Source organism: Gossypium arboreum, chromosome 3 (genome assembly GCF_025698485.1).
Source record: "Gossypium arboreum isolate Shixiya-1 chromosome 3, ASM2569848v2, whole genome shotgun sequence".
Lineage (NCBI taxonomy): Eukaryota > Viridiplantae > Streptophyta > Magnoliopsida > Malvales > Malvaceae > Gossypium > Gossypium arboreum.
The window spans coordinates 101,329,836-101,351,498 of record NC_069072.1 but is presented as its reverse complement, the minus strand read 5'-3'; positions in this window follow the sequence as shown (position 1 = coordinate 101,351,498).

The window sequence follows — 21,663 nt, the reverse complement described above, 5'->3', positions numbered from 1 at the left end:
TAAAGGTAACATCACGAACGGGCATACTTATGTATATATATATATATATATATATATATACACTTCCAAATGGGCATCACAATTAGATTTAACACCACCTTCATACTCAATTAGATGGCCGAATGTATGTATATATATACAATGTCAACTATAACATCTTTTAAACACCTAATTTCATCTCATGAACACTTAATCAAATTTTCCTAATCTAGCATATATTTTCACATCTATTTGTAACATCATGTAAATTCACATATAACTACATTTCTTAAGTTCTACATCTTAATGCCCATTATAGCCACTCCCATGGTCTAAATCTAACAATCGGCAACACCTACCTTTTCACTATGTTAGCCGAATACTCATTCTCTTCTTAGTCCTAAATTCGGCACTTCCAACAAGTTAGCTTAACAATCCCAACTTTCATGCTAACATCCCAAGCAACTTAACACATCCATATAACTAGCATGCTAATAGCATTGAGGTATCAACCAAAATTTTAGGCTCCTTAGCCAAATTCTAACTCTCCATCAACCCCAAATCCAACCATGAGATAGATAGAATTTAGACTCATCACCCAAAGGTTGTATATACTTCCAAAGATACCCTTGAACATACCTTAATCTAGAGGACCACCTTGGCGAATCTTCCTTCTTCCCTTCCTCTAGTTACGGCAATTGCAAAAGAAAGAAAACATGAACACTCCTTCTTCTTCTCAAGTCACGGCAATGGAGAAGAGAGATGAGCATTTTTTCTTTTTCCTTCTTTACTAACATTATTTTATTTCCAATAACCCAATTTCTTATTATAATATCTAATTAAACATATGTATTGCCCATCAACATTCCATCTTGGCCGCCACTATAAAGAAATTGGGCAACTTGACATGCAAGTCCACCTTTGTGCTAACATGCACTAATAAGCCATTTAAAATTAGCCTATCATATTTCACTATGTCTCATATTGATCCCTATTTAATAATTTCTCATGCAATTGGCAAAATTAGAGAATAAAACTTCCACATACTCATGTACACACATAATAAGCATAGAATATAGCAATTAATTATTTTTATGACTCGGTTTTGTGGTCTCGAAACCACTTTCCGACTAGGGTCACACTAGGGCTGTCACATTAAGTCTGCTTAAAATATTTATTTTCTTGGAAAAACATTTACTTTGCGGAATCTTTGCGCGTCATCGTGATCTTTTAAAAACAAGTAGTTTTTTTATAAAATGAACCCTAGTGCTAACCAGTTTAATAATCCGCAAAATAAAATTAATTAAAAAGAGCGGCCTTATTACAACTTTAAGCATAATATAAATAATCCAAATTAAATGCTAAACTTATTAAATCCGACAATCAATCTTCATGGCCACTCAATCCCGCCCACTCCAAGTCCACCAACTAGGGCTCACCGCAAGGATGGAAGAGGAAGGGTGAGTTTGGGAAACTCGGTGCATCTGAAACCCATCCAAAGCCCAAATCACTCGAGCCCATTGGGCTTAAGCCCTATTCAGATAACGATACACAAGGACCAAGCCCTTTTCGAATCATAGCAAGGCCTTAGCCCTTTTTACATAACAATGTGGCCTATAGGCCCGGTTCAGTAACATAGGTAACAACAGTAGTAATGAATGCAAGCCCATCTGGGGAGACTACTCAAACCACCAACCGCTACACTGGACCTGCACCACCCTACACTCCATGTGGGAATATCTCAACCCACCCAAATTTCTACACTCCACAGTTGCGAACGCCGCTCAAATATCGATGAGTTGAGGCAAAGCCTCCAGTACGTAGATGAACCACTTTCAACACTTCCTCCATTAATATCCCAATCCCATGCAATAGATATTAATAAAAGCACATCATGTAAAATACAGTATTAAACAATCATGCAGTTTAGTCAATTTTAAACCCTAGGGGTATATCGGTAATTTTGCTCTTTAGGTGTAATTTCATAACTTACGCAACTACCCACTCTACCTCAGTAATTTTTAACAGTTTTATGCAATTTGGTTCCACCATCTAACTAACAGGCTAATTTGCCCATCTCTTACCCATATTGGTCCATAAGCCCATTGGGCCCAGTTTTGGCCCATTGAGGCCCTCTTTTTCCGAAGTACGTTAAGATGTCACACGAACTTACTTACCACCTTGAGGTGCTAGATCTAACAGTTACTCTATGTCTTGAGAGCATTCGCATACTCACAAGCCCATAAAATGCCGATTTTGGCATTTCGGCTTTTTAAATTGAACTAAGAAAGGGTGTTTGGTACACACCTGATTCGCGACGACTGCTGCTGAGATCTCTCCCAATGTCCTACAATTGATTAGCATAGTTCTTATTTACAAACCATAATCACTAAACCCACAGCCTACTTATCCATGATCAAACCATGTCCCTAAAAGCCTTCGAAACCTTACCTTTTTGCCAACATCGATAGCTAGCTCTAAATCCGATTGCTCCAACAACCCACGCCTTCAATCCAACACTTAAGAAGACACTAATCATTGATAGAAAACGTCAGTTAAAAACCCTTAGAGCCACATGCCCAAATCGACAACCTCCTAGATTTTAGGACTTGGCTTTTCCTAACTTTGTAAAATAGGACCGGATCCGAGATGATGAACACTTACCCTTACTCCTTTTTGATCTCCACGCAATGCAGTGCGATTTATCTTTTAACGATGGTATAACTCGACTCCGGAGTTTTGAAGTTTCGCTATAAGCCCCAAATCTATGGTTTTTCGACTTTTGGGTGATGAAGGAGATGACAATGTAGGCTATAACCTTGATGTAGAATTGCCGATGTGTATCTAGGGTTTAGAAAAGATGATTGTCGTTTATTAGGCACAAAAATATCGAAGGATTTGGCTTGGAAGAAATCGACACAACTAATGTATTTTTTCGAGGTTTCGACTTTTGTGGTTTCGGCACAAGTGTTGATGAACAGCAGAATTGATGAATGGTTTTGAAGAAGAAAAATAGAAAAAGAAGAATAGTGGAAGTGGTAGTTTCGGCTAGAGAGGAAGAAGAGAGAAAAGAAAAACCTTGTGATGTCGGAGGCGGAAAAAACGGCACCACTCAATACCCTAGGTGCCAAATTCTAACCTCATAACCCTCTGCCGATTTTTCCTCTTCAATTCCCAAAATTCGCCAACTCCTAGCCTCTCTCCCAATCCCTTAAATCTCTCCCTTATCACTCCTTAATCCAAGCGTTTAGACCGATTCAAACTCTCCTCTAGCGAATCCACCGGACTCCAACACTTACCCTCCAAGATTTAAAATAAATGCATTTATTTGTCAACACAGGAATCGATCCCATGCTTTCCCCAATGCTCCACATGCCACCTTTTAGGAGCCTAGTGGCGTCACCCTTGCCACTTTACTAAGGCTCTTTTGTGATGCAATTTACCCATAACTCTATACAAGGGCCACCTAGCCGAACCCCTAACTCCTAAGTCCAAAATTCAAAAATTCAACCTGGTTTTGGCCAACACATGGGCCTTCTATAAGCCCATTTACCTACTCAAAATATTAATTTCACATCCAAATACAAAATTTTAAAATCTTTACAAAATATAAAAAGCTCATGAATAAATCCAAAATCGGATGTTACAACTCTACCCTCCTTAAAGAAATTTCGACCTCGAAATTTTACCTTATTAGAACAGCTTGAGGGTACTGTTGACGATAGCCTCCTCGCCTCCCAAGTAGCTTCTTCTTCGCCATGGTTCCTCCAAAGTACTTTCACTAGTGGGATGATTTCCTTCTCAACACATTGACGTCACGATCAAGTATTTGCACAAAGTTCCTCTTGAAGGTTAAATCGATCAGCATTTTGATTTACGCAATCGGTATGATATGAGTTGGGTCGATCGATACCTCCTCAAAGATGGATACATGAAAACGTCGTGGATACGCTGCAGTTCTAGTGGTAACTCTAGCTGATAAGCCACTGGTCCAACCCGCTTAACAATTCGGTAAGGCCCAATAAACCGTGGGCTCAACTTACCCTTCTTACCAAATCTCAAAATTTTCTTCCAAGGGGAAACCTTCAAGAAAACCATATCCCCAACAGCGAACTCAATCTCCTTGCGCTTCAGATCCGCATACGACTTCTATCTATCGGATGCCTCCTTTAACCGATCCCTTATCAGCCTAACCTTGCTTTCGATTATGCGCCACCAATTCCGGTCCAAGCACTCGTCGTTCACCCAACTCGTCCAACACGTCGGCGTTTACATCTTCGCCCATAAAGCGCTTCATATGGTGCCATTTGAATACTTGCTTGATAGCTGTTATTGTAAGCAAACTCCGCCAATGGCAAGTAGTCCTCCCAACTTCCACGAAAATCAATGATACAACCTCTCAACATATCCTCCAGAACCTGAATAACCCTTTCTGACTATCCATCTGTCTGTGGGTGAAAAGCAGTGCTAAAATCCAATCATGTACCCAACGCTTCCTACAACTTCTGCCAAAACCGAGATGTAAACCTAGGGTCTCGATCAGAAATTATCGACACTGGCACCCCATGCAGTCGCACTACCTCTGCCACATATAACTTGGCCAACTTTTGTAGTGAGTAGTCGGTATGAACAGGTATGAAATGAGCAGATTTTGTTAACCTATCCACAACCACCCACACCGAATCTTTCTTGGTGGGTGTCAAAGGTAACCCACTCACAAAGTCCATTGTTACTCTTTCCCACTTCCATAACGGAATTTTCACAGGTTGCAGTAATCCCGAAGGTAATTGGTGCTCAGCCTTAACTTGCTGGCACGTCAGACATTTCCCAACAAATTCAGTCACCTCTCGTTTTAATCTGGGCCACCAGTATACCTCTCCCAAGTCTCGATATAACTTATTCCCCCCAGGATGCATGGCACAAAGTCCACCATGAGCCTCTTTTAGAATTAACTGCCTCAATTCAGGGTCCTTTGGAATACAAACCCTTCCACGAAAGCACGTAACTCCTTCAAGTGTTCAACCCAAAATCCTCGTTCTCACCACTCTTAACTTGTCGGAACCAAGAGCTAATGAATCGCCCTTCAACTGTTTTTCCTTAATCGCCACCCAAGTAAGCCTTACCTACAGCTTCGCCAACAAGCTTCCATCATCGTCAGACTTAATCGTGCGAACAAGGCTCTCAAATCAGTAACAACCCTTCGACTCAACGCATCCGCCACCACATTAGCCTTTCCTAGGTGGTACTCTATCGAACAGTCGTAGTCTTTAAGCAACTCCACCCATCTTTGTTGCCTAAGGTTCAACTCCTTTTGAGTCAACAAATACTTTAGGCTCTTCGATCCGTGTATATGATGCACTTTTCCCCATATAAGTAGTGTCTCCAAATTTTAACTTAAAATCACCGCTAGCTCCAAATCATGCGTAGGGTAATTCACCTCATGAGCCTTAAGTCGTCGCGATGCATAGCGACCACCTTGCCCTCTTGCATCAGTACGCAACCTAACCCCACATGCGACGCATCGTTGTATACAGTAAAGTCCTTCCTAGACACCGGTTGAATCAACACTGGCGCTTCGGTCAATACCTTTTTCAACCGATCAAAAGCTTTTTGCTGTTTCTCGGTCGCATAAATGGTACTCCTTTCTTTATGAGTTTTGTCAAGGTGCCGCCATCACCGAGAAACCCTCCACAAACCTTCAGTAGTAACTCGCTAACCCTAGAAAACTCCAATTTTCGACATCGACCTAGGTGGCTTCCATTCCGAATTGCTTCAATTTTACGAGGATCCACCTTAATCCCCTCGGCAGAGACCACATGCCCTAGGAAGGTTACCTCCTCAACCGTAATTCACACTTGCTGAATTTCGCATAGAGCTCCTTTTCCTTAACACTTGCGAGACAATACGAGATGCTCATCATGCTTCGCCTCGCTTTTAGAGTATACCAGATATCGTCGATAAAGACGACTACGAACCGATCCAAGTAAGGTTGGAATACTCGATTCATCGATCCATAAAAGCCTGCAGAGTGCGTTAAATCATTAAACAAGATGACCACAAACTCATAATGTCCATATCGAGTTGAATGTTTGTTTTATGAATATCCCTTCTTTACCCTTAGGCGATGGTATCCGAACGAAGATCGATTTTGGAGAATACCGGCTCCCTCGCTTGATCGAATGATCGTCAATCCTTGGTAGTGGATACTTATTCTTAATCGCCGCTTTGTTCAATGGCGATAATCGATGCACATGCGCATCGCTCGTCCTTTTCTTCACAACAGGACCGGTGCTCCCCAGGGAGACACACTAGGCCTAATGAAGCCTCTATCTAACAACTCTTGAATTTGAGCCTTCAGTTCCACTAACTCATTCGGTGCCATCCTATAGGGTGCAAAAGATATTGGAGCTGTTCCCGGCAACAAATCGATTCCAAACTCAACTTCCCGATTCAGAGGTAATCTAGGAAGCTCTTCCAGAAAAACACCCCGAAATTCCCTAACAGTTCTAATGGTCTCCACAATGATCCTCGGCCACTTGACTTGGCTTACCAAAGCCAGATATGCCTCGCACCCCTTGCGTATCAGTTTCTCGGCCCTCAACGCCGATACTACATTGGATTAGTAATCCCTCCGTTCTCCAATAATCATTACCTCTTCATCATTGACAGTCCTTAACACCATCCTCTTAGCTGCACAATCCAAAGTTGCCTTATGCTTGGTCAACCAATCCATCTCTAGTATCAAATCGAATTCTTCAAGTGGTAAATCCATCAAATCCCCACAGAAAACCCCACCTTGAATCTCCAGAGGCACCTCCTTGAAGAGTTTCTCTACCTTAACCGAATGACCTAAAGGACTTATCACAGACACCCCACACAGTCTCCTCGGTGCACACCCAGACCCGTAAATGTTATATGCCACATATGAATGGGTTGATCCCACATCAATCAAAGCAGTATAAGGTACACCATATATAAAAAATGTACCAGTTATGACATCAAGTGTGTCACCCTCCTCATGCATGACGAGCAAGATACACCAAAGTGGCCGACGAGCATCCGCGTTACCAATACCCCTGCCGGGTGCCCCACGTCCACGGCCATTACCACCGCGACCTTGTCCACAACCTCTTGGCAGCGGCGGTCCATCCCTCATAGGTTGAGCCGATCGCACAGCCCCTTGTTCGGCCCCCTGAGCCTGAGTGGCCCTTCTAGGACAATCCTTAATCCTATGCTCCTTAGACCCACAACGAAGACAAGCCCCAGAACACTTCCAGCACTCTCCTTGATGCGTTCTGCCGCAATCCCCACAAGCTTGCGGTCTACCTGTGTTCACCGAAACTGCTCGAACCGGTTCCTCCATCCTAGCTCTCTTAACATTTCGATTTAAAGACCACGGGTCCAAGATCCCTCCCGAACCGATTTGATCCCTATCACGATTCTTCCGCTTGGTTTGTTTCACCTCCTCAGCTATCTTAGCCTTCTCTACCAGTGCAGCAAAATCTCGCTCTCTCTGCGGAGCTATGAGCACCCTTAACTCATCTTTGAGGCCATCTTCAAAATGAAAGCTGCGCTCGTATTCGGTGGAAACGATGCCATTAGCATACCAACTCAATCGTAGAAACTCCGCCTCATATTCAGCAATGGTCTTATTTCCCGAGTCGATTCAAGAACTCCTTTCGTGTGCATCCACATAGCTAGCTCAGACATATTTTGCCTTAAAGGTCTGCTTTGAACAGCTCCCATGTTACCCTCTCACCGGGGTACCCTCTCTCACAAGAATCCACCACCGACACGCTTCATCCCGCAAAGAACGAAACCGCCCTTTCAACTTCGTTTCTCTCGAAAGTCCAGTCATCCATGATCCGCCTGTGGCTTCCAACCAGTACTCAGCCACATTTGGGGCCACTCCAGATATGCCCTTAAAAATCTCAACTCCGTTGGCCCGAAGTCGTTCAGAAATGGACCCCCTATTCATGGGCCCGATGTTAGCTCCAGCCACCCTTTCCAAAACCCTCAACATGGCCTGAGACAAAGCGTCATCCCCTGCGGCCCGGTCATACGGCCCATTTTCATTAACCAGTGGTGGACGTGCCTCGCCAGCTGGTATGTGTTCAGATGACGCAGATCCAGCTTGGGTGCTACCTCGGCCTCGACCACAGCCTCTTCCCCGAGGAACCCTTGTACTCATAACGATTTATCTGTTTACGAATTTTATGACACTAGTTTACTGGTTTCACTGTTTATTACAGAATGTCTTATGAACAGATAGAGTTTCAGAGTTATTTTCGCACAATCACAATTTAGCTACGGTCCCAGTTTTGTAGCCCTAATACTACATTATCAATAGCACTATCTCTAAGGCTCAAGATTATCTACATGATATTATTTCCATCCAGCCCATATAAATATTTAAAGCGTAAAAGAACACTTACAGACTTGGTGCCGGGGATTCAGTGTGCCACTTCCTTATCAGTCCATTTAAAAAAAAAAAATTTAAAATACCCATGTGTTCGTTTACCGAAAATAAAAAGATTTGATTTGAAAACACTTTTATTTTAAAAATATTGATTTAACCTCGTTTAACAATAGAAAAACTTTGAACATCTTCGAAAACTTATAGAAAATACCTTTTTTTTTTTGAAAAGATTTTTGGACCCGATCCACAGTCGAGTTGTTGCAACCAGACTCTGATACCACTAAATGTAACACCCCAAACCCGGCCCAGACGTTACGGCCGAATTTAGTATGTCACATGGAGATGTTTCAAAAAAAACATGTGTTTATCTAAATTCCTTGTTTAGAGCTTAGCAAAAATCAATTATTGTTTTAAGTTAAAGTGAATGGAAGCTGTGCACCAGGTAAGAAGCCAGAAAAGAGGAGGTGAGTCTTATAGGACCGCTTAAGTACCAAGCTCTTCCCGGATCCAATCCTAGACATGCACACATCCATTGCCACACTTTAAGCAGGTTACGTGTCTACGAACATTAAAACAAGTTTAAGTCTGCTTAAAATATTTATTTTCTTGGAAAAACATTTACTTTGCGGAATCTTTGTACGTCATCGTGATGTTTTAAAAACAAGTAGTTTTTTTATAAAACGAACCCTAGTGCTAACCAGTTTAATAATCCCCAAAATAAAATTAATTAAAAAGAGCGGCCTTATTACAACTTTAAGCATAATATAAATAATCCAAATTAAATGCTAAACTTATTAAATCCGGCAATCAATCTTCATGGCCACTCTGAATCCCGCCCAGCTCCAAGTCCACCAACTAGGGCTCACCTGCAAGGATGGAAGAGGAAGGGGTGAGTTTGGGAAACTCAGTGCATACAGAAACCCATCCAAAGCCCAAATCAGCTCGAGCCCATTGGGCCTAAGCCCTATTCAGATAACAGTACACAGTGGACCGAGCCCCTTTTTACATAACAGTGTGGCCCATAGGCCCAGTTCAGTAACATAGGTAACAACAGTAGTATTGAATGCAAGCCCATCTGGGGAGACTACTCAAACCACCAACCGCTACACTGCACCCGTACCAGCCCTACACTCCATGTGGGGAATATCTCAACCCACCCAGCCCTACACTCCACAGTTGCAGCAACGTTACTCAAATATCAGTAGGTTGAGACAAAGCCTCCAGTACGTGGATGAACCACTTTCAACACTTCCTCTATTAATATCCCAATCCCATGCAATAGATATTAATAAAAGCATATCATGTAAAATACAGTATTAAACAAGCATGCAGTTTAGTCAATTTTAAACCCTAGGGGTATATCGGTAATTTTACTCTTTAGGGGTAATTTCGTAACTTACGCAACTACCCACTCTACCTCAGTATGCAATTTGGTTCCACCATCTAACTAACAGGCTAATTTGCCCATCTCTTACCCATATTGGTCCGTAAGCCCATTGGGCCCAGTTTTGGCCCATTGAGGCCCTCTTTTTCCGAAGTACATTAAGTTGTCACACGAACTTACTTACCACCTTGCGGTGCTAGATCTAACAGTTACTCTATGTCTTGAGAGCATTCGCATACTCACAAGCCCATAAAATGCCAGAATTTCGGCATTTCGGCTTTTGTCGAATTGAACTAAGAAAGGGTGTTCGGTACACACCTGATTCGCGACGATTGCTACTGAGATCTCTCCCAATGTCCTACAATTGATTAGCACAGTTCTTATTTACAAACCATAATCACTAAACCCACAACCTACTTATCCATGATCAAACCATGTCCCTAAAAGCCTTCGAAACCTTACCTTTTGTCCAAAATCGATAGCTAGCTCCGAATCCGATTGCTCCAACAACCCATGCCTTCAATCCAACACTTAAGAAGACACTAATCATTGATGAAAATGTCGATTAAAACCCTTAGAGCCACATGCCCAAATCGATGACCTCCCTAGATTTTAGGGACTTGACTTTTCCTAACTTTGTAAAATAGGACCAGATCTGAGATGATGAACACTTACCCCTTACTCCTTTTTGATCTCCACACAATCTGGTGCAGATTTATCTTTCAAACGACGGTATAACTCGACTCCCAGAGTTTTGAAGTTTCGGCTATAAGCCCCCAAATCTATGGTTTTTCGGCTTTTGGATGATGAAGAAGATGACAATGTGGGGCTATAACCTTGATGTAGAATTGCCGACAGGTATCTAGGGTTTAGAAAAGATGATTGTCGTTTATTAGGCACAAAAATATTGAAGGATTTGGCTTGGAAGAAATTGGCACAACTAATGTATTTTTTTGAGGTTTCGGCTTTTGTGGTTTCGGCACAAGTGTTGATGAACAGCAGAATTGATGAATGGTTTTGAAGAAGAAAAACAGAAAAAGAAGAATAGGGGAAGTGGTAATTTCAGCTAGAGAGGAAGAAGAGAGAAAAGAAAAAACCTTGTGATGTCAGAGCAGAAAGAATGGCACCACTCAATACCCTAGGTGCCGAAATTCTAACCTCATAACCCTCTGCCTATTTTTCCCTCTTCAATTCCCAAAATTTGGCCAACTCCTAGCCTCTCTCCCAATCCCTTAAATCTCTCCCCTTATCACTCCTTAATCCAAGCGTTTAGACTGATTCAAACTCTCCTCTAGCGTAATCCACCGACTCCAACACTTACCCCTCCAAAGACTTAAAAATAAATGCATCTATTTGTCAACACAGGGAATCGATCCCATGCTTTCCCCAATGCTCCACACGCCACCTTTTTAGGAGCCTAGTGGCGTCACCCTTGCCACTTTACTAAGGCTCTTTTTGTGATGCAATTTACCCATAACTCTATACAAGGGCCACCTAGCCAGAACCCCTAACTCCTAAGTCCAAAATTCAAAAATTCAACCGGGTTTTGGCCAACACATAGGCCTTCTATAAGCCCATTTACCTACTCAAAATATTAATTTCACATCCAAATACAAAATTTTTAAAATCTTTACAAAATATTGAAAACCGCGAATAAATCTGAAAATCAGGATGTTACAAAGTATACTTGGATCTCCAAAATTGATAAAATGACAGTTATGTCCTTATGTGCTAAAATGACTATTTTGCCCTTAAGAGATGCATGACTGATTGAGCATGCCATTTTATATATATTGCGTACATATATGATATTATGATATGTTGCATAGGGATGGATTATTATGATTGGAGGAAGTGTACTTTACTGGCAGCTCTGTTGCGAATACTGTTTAGTACCGCAACTGGTGCTATTTTGGAGTGTAGGGATGGGTGGGTTGATTTTATCCCCACATGGAGTGTAGGGCTGGACGGAGTGGAGTGTAGGGGCTGGTTGGGTAGGATTTCTAATTGCATATCTGTATTGTTACCGACACTGAAATGGGCTAAGGCTCACACTGATACCGATACTGTAATGGGCTAAGACCTTAACTGAAACTGAACTGTTATTGATACGGGCTTAGGCCTAGACTGTATTTGCTTACTACATGACTGACTGTTTGTTTATTAAGAGATTACACATTGAGTTTTCATAAACTCACCCTTCTATTTGTCTGCACAGGTAATCCCCAATCTTAGACAGATTGGTGCTGCGAGGGACTCGGAGGTGGCCACACAACCGCACATGCCTCCGTATTCGACCTTTAATTAATAAGTAATTTAATTTGGGTATTATGATGTAATAAGGCCTCTTTAAATTTTTAATCTTTAATTGGGGATTTTATTTATTTTGATTTATATCTGCTAGCAGTAGGAGGCGGGTTTTCAAAAAGATAGGTGTTTTTTTCAAAACACCACGTTTACGCAACATATTTTAAAAGCTTCCGCAGCAAGCAATGTTTTAAAAATTAATAACAACTTAATATGATTAACATTTTGTTAAACGACTCGAATTTTAACAGGGGACAAGACATTATAAAATCTTCGTTAAGGTCATAAAGAGGTTAAACATAGAACGAGGTTTTTTTTTCCAACGATATTATATTTTGCGAAAAACACTTCAATGTGACATCACCAAATTCGACCATAACATCTAGGCCAGGTTTGGGGTATTACACAATTTTCTTGATCCCTACATGAATTTAAATGTCAGACCATTGATATTGAGGGTTAGGTAGATACAATATGGTGGTTTTAAAAATAAAAGAAAAATAAGAATGAGCCTAAGAAATAGTATAGATCGGTGAGTATATGAGTTTTACAAACTTGTAAGAAATTGAAAAAAAATTTATCAAAAGTAATAAAGTTTGAAAAAGGCTAAAATAGCCAAGTGAGAAGTTCTTGAGAAAATAGAAAAGCAAAGTGAGTGAAAAAGAAAAGAAAAGAAAAATTCTTCATTTTTACATATAAGTCTCACTAAGATGATTGTATTCACTAATATTGTACTATACCTTAGGAATTAGAGGGAAAAGGTAGTTGAGGGAAAGGGGTACAAGGTGGTGAGCTAAGCTATTTTTGTGCTTAAACTGTTTTGTTCTACTTGTTCTTTAATTTTGAACCAACCTAAGTCGTAGAGCATTACAAGCTAAAAATACCTATGTAACCTAGGTGATACTATTCATAGACGAAAATTAGCTAAATTTTGACATTTCCAATTACTTGTATTCTTCGAGTATAAATGTAAATTTTGTGTACCTATTTCGATGGATTAATGTACTTGTTATTCTTGAATTTGTTTACTTTGTAATTTTATGAACAAATGTGTGTGATATTGAAGATCGAGAGTTAATTGTATATTGTGTTAGAGTTATTTATTGACATTGTTCTATGTACATAACTCTGAACTAACCTTTGTATGTGGCATGCTCAAGCACTATTTGGTTTTATTTTTCTTGTTTTTTGTGTTTTTATTTTTATTTTATTGCTTAAGGACAAGCAACGACTTAAGTGTGAGGGAATTTGATCTGCCTCAATTTGTTGTGGCAAATTAAGGTATTTTCGACACTTAATGTGTAACACCCCAAACCCGAGACCATCGCCGGTGTCGGACCCGAGGGTTAACAAACCAAGTTCACATGTTTTTGCCCACCAATTTGACATTTCCAGTCAGGCTGGAAAACTGCGTCACTGTCGCCTTAAAAATCATATCTCGAGTTTCAAAACTCGGAAACTGGTTTCGTAAATTTTCCCTGAATTTAGACTCATATATACATCCATGGATTTATTTCTAGGATTTTTGGTCGGGCCAATTGGTACAGTTTATTAGTTAAAGTTACCCAAGTTACAGGGATCGACTGCTCTGACCTTCGCGCGGTATAACTTGAATATCTCTCTGCACAGGGCTTTAATGCTGGTGTCGTTTGTTTCTAATGAAACTAGACTCAAAATGGAATCTGTACATATAAGGTATATCTCCTAATTCTTTTTGGATAATTTATAGTGAATTTTAAAGTTGCGACAGGGAACCCAGAAACCATTCTGGCCCTGTCTCACAATAGCTTTAATATCTCTTAACCTGTAACTCCTATGACCGTTTCGTTTCTTCCATATGAAAATAGACTCATCAAGGTTCATTTACATAGCTTATTCACTATTTGATTCCATTCCTATGAATTATGGTGATTTTTCACATTCACGCCACTGCAGCTGGCAGCATCTGTTTTAAGGTAGGACTTACCTATTTGGTAGTCTCCATGATTCAACTAATCTTGCCATACATAGGTTCATATATGATCATTTTAACCATGCCAATGGCTGATCATATGACCAACATTCCGCTTCCAAACCATAGCCACATCATGACCCCAAATATATATACATACAACCCACAATAAGTCTAAGTTCATGCTCCCCTTTTCGAGCCATTTTCGCATGGCCATACAAACTTACATTACAACGTATTTAACAAACAAGAGGTAGTCCTATACATGCCATCTCAAGTTCAACCAAAAATTTATACCAAAATGGAGGCTTGATAGTGTGGATGACTTGACTTCAACGATCCCAAATCCGATTGCCTCGAGCGAAATCTAGAAAACTAAGAGCCAAAGCAACGGGGTAAGCATTTTTATGCTTAGTAAGTCTCAAGGAATATAATGAACTATAATTTACAGCAATACATTCACATAGCCAAATGCATCATTTCATTAATACACATTCTTACTTCATACTTCATCATTGTATAAGTTCGCAAAGCATCAATCAATTCAATAACTGAAATTCATTAGTCGATTGAGCGAATGTTGCTCAAACACGCCGACTTTCCAATGCACATATAACGTACCTTATCCTTTGGGCTGTCCGAGTGTACTAATTAAATTCATTTCAGCAACCAACACTCACCTCCAGCCCAAGATTCTTCGAATATAACCGGATATAATCACGTGCACAAATGCCTTGGTCTTAGCCGGATAGAATAACTCGCACGAATGCCTTGGGCCTTAGCCCGGATATAACCACTAGCACAATTGCCTTGGTCTTAACCCGGATATAATTTCAGCATAATTGTCTTGGGCTTAGCCCGATATCATTCAATTTCTCATGCACACATACATCAATAATCATTGGACATACATATTTCATTTTCGTTACTAAGGCTCAAACACAATTAATATCATTAGCATATTCGCCTTGGGACTTAGCCCGGTGGAATTCAAATACTCATACACACATAATCAATAATCATACACATCCATATTTCATCTCACATAATTCAAGTAAGGTCACTTCTTGAGGACTTACCTCGGATGTTGTCGAACGGCTTTTTCGGCTATTCGATCACCTTTTCCTTCCCCTTGTCCAATTGTGGCCCTCTTGGCTCTTGAGCTAATTCAAACAAATTCAATTTATTAAAACCTCATTGTGCTTGCTTATGGCCGAATATGACAAGGATTTTAGATGGTCATATGGCCACTCTTTAGCTTGAATACACAATGGTCATGCACATTTTATACTACATCAAGCAATTCAATACAATTTGTTTGAACATCAAGGAAATGCTAAGGCCTTCAATGGGCTACCCAAGGCGAATATTCATGTACATGTTGAGGTCAAAATTTGCACTTAATACCTCACAAAAACAGCATGCAATCTACTAATTAATGCTTGCACATTGTGGCCCAAAACTTATAATATAGCATCAAGCACTTATATGTGTGCTAGGCGAATTGTGCTTGCAATTTCACAAGCATTCTTCCACATTTTCTTCTTTAAATCAATATATTCATCACTTAGTTCATAACCAAACAAAATGGGCAATCATATATATGCATATATGAGCATGGCGAATTTTCAAAGTGTCCATAGCCATCCAAAACACAAACTTTTAACTAACATGCAAGAAGCATGAATCGTGCTCAAGAATGCATCATGGCCAAGTATGACAATCATGCTCCTTTTCAACTTTAATCATGATAAAACAAAGAGAAAACTCAAAATCTTACTCATGAGTAGAAAATCCATCATTGCATGCATCATCATCAAGCTTCACACTTAGCATGCAATGGCTTTATCACTATAACAACTTTGGCCAAATACCATTTCCATGGCATACCAAAGATTTGAGCCATGGCTAACATGCACATCAAGTTAGCAACCAAAACATGCATGAAACTCCCAACACAACCTCATACATACCTTAATCTTGATGCAAACTTAGCCAAATCTCCTTCTAGATCTCTTCCAAACCAAGCATGAAGCAAAAATCCTCCTTCTTCCTTAGTTTTGGCTCAAAGAAAGGATGAACAAAATTTTTTCTTTCCTTCTCTACAACTCACGGCAATGGGGTATGCCACTCTCTCACACACATTTTTTTTTTCATTCTTTTCTTACCCATGCTTATTTGTTTACTATTTCTCCCTAATGCCCAACAAAACATGTTTCATGACATGTTTGACCCATATTCTTTGTCATGGCGGCCATTACTTGTAGAAAGGGGAATTTGACATGCAAGTCCATTATTTTGCATGCATGTTTTAATTAGTCATCACCTATTTCCCTATCGTACTTTCAAAGTTCACTACTAAGTCCTTTCTTATAATTTAGCACCTAATTAATAAAAATCGAGACACGAAATATTTACGCATACCAATTCCACATACAATAAGTACGGAATATAACACTTAATTATTCTTGTGACTCGGTTTCGTGGTCCCGAAACCACTCTCCGACTAGGGTCACATTCGGGGTGTCACATAATGATCTTGTTTTCTAATGTTTTTATATGTTATATCATCTAATATTTTAATTTGAATCAAAGTCCTAGTAGGACAATTAGTTAGAATAAATAATAGATTGATCAGTTCCAAAGATGAAAATTCTTCTAGATGGTCATATAGTGGAGGTGGGTGCTCCAGAAGAGACCCAAGACATAACTAATAAGTAAAACTCCAGAAGAGATTCAGGTACCTGAAACTAAAGATTAAAGTAATGAAAATAAAGAAATCTCGATAAGTTATGTCAATTCCAGAAAATGTGGAACCAAATGATAAAATTGTTCAACAATAATATTGCATGCAAAACCATTATCAAAATAAAAGGAGCATCTTGAATAAATCTATTGAGAAATATAGATTTGGAATAGATTGGTCAAAATAGAAAGACGCAACTTAAATATAATCAAATTTGTGGAGGTTTTGGACAAGTAGTACAAGTATCTAAAGGTATAAAGCCAATAAGGTTTCAAATGAAATAGTTTTGCAAAAACGGAATAAAAACATGAATTATTCAGCCCTAACATTGATTATGAAAAGATATAATATTATTTTGTGGTGGATACAATAATCTTTAGATATATTATTAAAATGATAGTTCATAAAAGATTTAACTTGTGTCTAATGGTTGTTATTACAACCTTTTATGAATCACTATATAGTAAAGTTTATATTAGAATCCTTAAGGATTTAGAATGCTAAAAGAATATTGAAATTATCATAAAATTGTTCATTATATGAATTGAAATAATTGAACATATGTGGTAAATTTGACTTAGTCAATAGTAGTTGAAAGAGGATTATAAAATAATCCAAAATACCTATTTGTATTTTTATAGAGGGATCATGCTTAAAATTTGTTATGATTATTGTTGAAACTCCTGAAGAGATCAAAATATATTTCCCCTAAAATTTTCTCTCACTCATGACATTCAAAAGAATGTTGATATAAATACTTAGCGAATACGTTCAAATGGTCATTCGAAAAGCTAGTATTCAAGATTGAATACATAGAATATGAGATATTATGTGATGTTTTTATGAGGAAGAGTAAATACGCGTTGTACTCTTTTTTCCCTAAACCAAGATGTTGCCCCATTGGGTTTTCCTGGTAAGGTTTTTAATGAAGAAACATATTATGTGTGTTATAGATATTTGTACTCATTTTCCTTCACAAGGAATTTTTTTCCCACAAGGTTTTTATCTTAGTAAGATTTTAACGAGACACATTATCTACCAATGGACATCCAAGAGGGAGTGTTATGAACATCTTATTAAGTGGATGTCCATCAAGATTAATATAATTTTTGATGTACTTTAAATTCTAATAGTCATTAAAAGTAAATTACTACTTCACTTATACTTCTTATGCCTATAAAAAGAGACTTTGGAGAAGCTTTGTAAATATCTCGATTGATCAATAAAAATACCCTCACTCTTTGCCCTCCCATTCTCTTTGTTCTTTATTCTGTATTTTATTTTATAACATAAACATCCTTATGTTGTTTTTATATATTTTTATCAATAAAAGGTATTGTAAATCCTAAGTTTTTTACTCTTTTTTCTCCAAGTTGTTTACTTCTTCTCTTTTGTTTTGCTTAGCAGTAGTGTCACCCTCTGAGCTGGTTGCCACCCACCTTTTTCTCCCTCTCACCAACTCTTTGTTTCTTTCTTCTTCTTCTTCTTCTTCTTCTTCTTCTTCTTCTTCTTCTTCTTCTTCTCATTCACTCCATGTGCCATCTCTCTTTTCAATTTGAAGATTTATTTTGTAGGTATCTATGTTCTCTAGACAAGTTGTTATAGACAGATGACGATGCATGTTGTCACTGAAACTTCACCAAAAACCAATAATTTCTCTTAGAAAGTGGGTGGCTCTTCGTCGGATTCTTAATATGTTTCTATTTTGAAAGTATTTCAGAATAATAAATGATTTCACAAGTCGGTTTAGAATTATGTTGTCTTAAGTTTTATATGCGTTTTGTTTGTTTCCATTATTTAGTAAGCCTTCACTTTTAGAAGTTTTTTGTCTGCTCTTATAGCACATTTTTTAGTCTTGCTTATGCAAGAGACTTTAGGGATGGGTTTTTCGTTGTCCTTTCAGGAACAGATCCAGGATTTTACTCCAAAAGGGGAAAAACTTCTAAATTTCATCTTTTTCTTGAAAAAAGATTTGATCTTTTTGTTTATCATAATTTAATCGAAAAACCTGAAGGTTGTAATAAACATATTAGGAAAAAAAAAGATAATAAGTCATATAAATAAAGAACATAATTTATGCAAAAATATTTATTGAGAGTCTTTTGCATAAAGACCCTAGAAGAAGATAATTGCTTAGCAAGACATACAAATCAAAATACAAAAAAGTCACTAACCTAATATGTATGGGAATGAGTCAAATCAATTAATTTCGGAATTTAGCTTTAAAGTCCATATTGGGCCTCTAAGTTCAGTCATTTAAGTTTCAAGGCCCATCATACATTAATATTTTATTATTATTAAAGTTATATAACTAAAAACTAAAAAATACTTTATTAATATAAAGTATAACCTTATTGTAACATCCCGAAATAGGGCCTAAACGAAATAGTGGTTGCGAAACCACAAATCTGAGGTAGAATGTAACGGCCTAATTTTCAGTGGTGTCAAAAATGGTGATTTGAGATCACTAAATCGGACAAATAAGATTGAACAAGATAGTAACTTAATATTTATGAGTCAAGTAAGAATTTAGAAGAATTTGTGAAATGGTGAAATTAGTGAATTAAAATAATTTATTAGGTCGACGGGTCAAAAACGAGGTATCGAGACCTCGAATTTGAAAATCGAGCTATAAATATTTTTATAAATATTTATGAAGTGTCATTGAGTTAGTATTAAAGTTTCAGTTAGAAAATTTTGATATTTGGATAGCTAATTAATTAAAAGGACTAAATCGAAAATAGCTCAAAATTTGTTAAATTGTGAGTAAATAGCTTAAGTATTTAAAAGATGGATTTAAAGAGCAATTAGACCCAAAGGTTAATGGCTGGACGGTTTGGGTATGAAATAAGCAAGAAAACAATGTGAACAAGGGACAAAATTAGAATTAGCATAAAAGTTAATAGTTAAAAAATGATGTAATTGAAAATCTAGACATTTCTTCATCTTTCTCACCGAAAACGTCGTAGCGGGTCTCCTATGCTGGTTTTTCATATTTTTGCACCATGTAAGTTCAATTTTACTATTTCTTAGTAATTTTTATGTTTTTGTGACTTTTACAATTAGGTCCAATCATCTATTCATTAGTTTTTGATTTGGTGGGTGAAATTGGAAGTTACCACAGCTGAGTAAGGGTAGTTTATGATGAATTATTATGAAATTGAAGTTCTAATTTCATATTAAGGTTGTTTTATTAAGTCATTTTGATAGAAAATGGTATTTAGGACCTAATTGTGAGCAAAATTGTGAATTAGATGTTGGTGTTAAAATTCAGAATATCAAAGGTCGTGAAATAGTTTATAATGATAAAATAAAGTGTTAATTTAGAAAAATTAGTTCAATTGATGGGTGAATTGAGCAGGACTAAATTGTAAAAAGCTGTAAATTTTGGGGTAAAAGTGCAATTTCGAAATTTGAACAGCATAAATTGTGAAGTGAAATAGAAATCAAATAAATGCTAATGAGTAGAAATATTTTATATTATAGATCAAGAATCCAAAGAAGAACGAGGAAAAGAAAAGTAAAGGACTAAATTGTAAGGTTTAGTCACATTTTGTATCAAGGTAAGTTTACATAAATAAATGCAATATTCTTTTATTTACATTATTATTGTCAATTTCAGCATTTATATATTTATGTTATGAGAATATTTAAAGTCGAATTAAAGGCGAAGTGATAGAGAAAAAGCATCAGGAAGCCCCATTTGAACCTTAGGAATGTTAGGATATTAGGGTTGACAGGACAGGACAGGACAAAAATGAGCCATGTAAGTCCATATCAGATATATGGCTTTGGAGACAGGAATGAGCCATGTAAGCCCATAATATATATATATATATATATATATATGGCATTGGAGCAGGAATAATTCATGTAAGTCCATGTCGAAGACATGGCATTAGCGAGATATTGATAGAGCGAACGACCCTAGTATCCTTAGTATTCCGAGTGGTTCAACGGGTCATTGTACACGTTAAATTACAGTGAATTATCAGCAAAAAGGGAAGGTAGATTATATTTATGAATAGTGAAAGGTCAGGTAAGAAAGAAGGTAAGTGAGTAAAGAAGAAGGTAGAAAATGAGAAGTAAAGGAAGTTTATGAGGCTAGGTGACATTATGTATATTTATTCAACATGTTGAATGTTGTAATTTATTTGCTTGTAAGCTTACTAAGCCTAGTGCTTACTCTCTTTATTTTCTTTTTCTTATAGTTTTTATCAAGCCACTCGGGATCAAGGAAGCGTCGGAGACCGATCACACTATCGAAGAAACCACATTGGTATAGTTAAGCGTTTCGTTTTGTGTATGGCATGTATAGGAACTTGGTTTCTTTTAATATGATATGATCAATGAATGATACTTTCTAGTGATTAACTAATAGAATGGCTGATGATATACATGTTTAATAGTATGTATGATTAAGTAGTAACTATCACATGAAAACTATGAAAAATGTGAAAGTAACTTAAAAACAGATTCAAATATCAGAAATAACGTGATTTTGAAAAATCACAAGAAATTGTAGAGACATGGGTTGATGGTGAATAATATATGAAATTAAAGCTCATTGTGTCTATTTTCGTATGGAATAATCAAAACAGGTAAAGGTTTTGTATTTTATAAGATATTTGGGTTTTAGTGAAATAGGGTCAGAGCGATTTCTGGATCCTCTGTTCCAACTTTAGAAATTCACCATAAATTTTACAAAAATAATTAGGTGGTTTACTTTATATTTTTAGAATCCTTACTGAATCTAGTTTTAATGGAAACAAGCGGTATAGTCATATGAATTTTGTACAGAGAGAAAAGTGGTTCGTAGTAAGTAGAGGCCAGTGTAGTCAAATTCTGAAACAGGGATAACTTTAACTAATAAACTG